Raw genomic sequence first — 1,691 nt, 5'->3', positions numbered from 1 at the left:
ATGTAAAGAAAAAGTGGAATACCTTCCTTGTCATTTATTGAGTTGCATGGTATTCACATTGTTATGTTTTCATTTTTATGTTTTACTGGAACCTACTGTGCTGTCTGTTTTCATCTCTCTGTGGCTGTAGAAGGAAGCATCTTTGCGAACGTTAATCAAAGTCACTTATGTAAACTGGCTCCATTAAAAGTCATGGCATATCTTCAGTCACTGCCCCTTTGGATGTTATCAAGACTCCATAATTCCAAATCTGGTTCTATGATAGAGGGTTTGGAGCTCAGATTTCCTATCTGCACTTCTTGGTGTGCAGCCTGGTGATGCAGTTTTCTGCTTCCATGAGTAGGACACTCACTGGGGGCCTATACTGTGGAAAACCTTTAAACACTGTCCTCTCATGTGAAGAGCCCTTCTGCTCAGCTCTCAGAGAAGATCCAAGGTAGCTGAGGTGAAAATGATGAGGATACTGTAAGGAGTGTGAAGGAGTGTGAAGGAATTCTCATATGCTTCTAACCTTAGGAGTAGTTTTAAGATTACCAGTTTCCAGGCAAAATACATGGTGAGAGATTAGAAATATCCAGTGTTTCTTTCTCTTTCTACATAATGACCATCCCAACAAAAGCAACTTAGACTTTCAATGCAATGTCAATACAATTCTCTTGGTATTCTTCACTGATATAGAAAAGGACATCCTAAAATTCATATGGAAGCGGTAAAAACACCTGATAACCGAAGCAATCCTCAGTGTGGTGGATTGGATAAGTGTTCCCATTGGCTCCAAGAATTTGGACATTTTCTGCCCATTTGGTGACACTGAATTGGAAGGTTTTCAGAGGTGTGACCTTGCTGGAAGAAGCTCATCATGTCCCTGGGAGCAGACTTTGAAAGTTCTTAAGCCTTGCCAGTTTTCCTGATTTCCTATCTCTCTCTGTTTCCTGTGCCTGGTTAAAGATGTGGTTGTTTGGCTTCCTGCTCTGGCTAATATCTGCAGCCATGACTCCCAGCAATTATGGATTCCTAACCCTCTGTAACTGTGATTGAAAAAAAATCTTTCTTTAAGTTGCCTTGGTGTCTTATCACAGCGATTGAAAGGTAACCAATTTAAAAGATCAATGTTGGACAGATTATCACACCACATTTCAAACAATATTATAGAATAAGACTAATAAAAGCAACATGCTACTGGCATAAAACAGATATGCAGATCTATAGAAAATCCAAACTGAAGACCCAAACAGGAATGCATATTATTATAGCCACTTGCTAGTTACAGTTTTAACAAAGACACATTGGAGATAAGAGAGCATCTTCAACAAACAATACTGGGAAAAGTCGATGTCTACATGTAAAACTACAAAATTGTACCTATGTCTACCACCATTCAAAAACGGATCAATGTTAAATCTGCAACACTGAAATTGCTAGAAATAGTTTGGGCATAATCCGACAAACTACAGGTTCAGGAAAGGAATTTCTGAATCAGATTTCCTTCATTCAGAAATTAAGACCAACAACTGACAAATGGGATTTCATTAATCTAACGATTTTAAGAGAAGAAGAAATAATCACATGAAGAGAGATTCCCCAGAGTTGGAAATAATCATTGTGAGTTATAAATCTGACAATGCATCCACATTCAGAATATACAAAGAATTCAAAAACAAAGATTTAAGAATATAAATGGTCAAATTATA

The sequence above is a fragment of the Nannospalax galili genome, unplaced genomic scaffold (genome assembly GCF_000622305.1).
Source record: "Nannospalax galili isolate Female #2095 unplaced genomic scaffold, S.galili_v1.0 scaffold2088, whole genome shotgun sequence".
NCBI lineage: Eukaryota > Metazoa > Chordata > Mammalia > Rodentia > Spalacidae > Nannospalax > Nannospalax galili.
Note: the sequence above shows the minus strand (reverse complement) of the source record.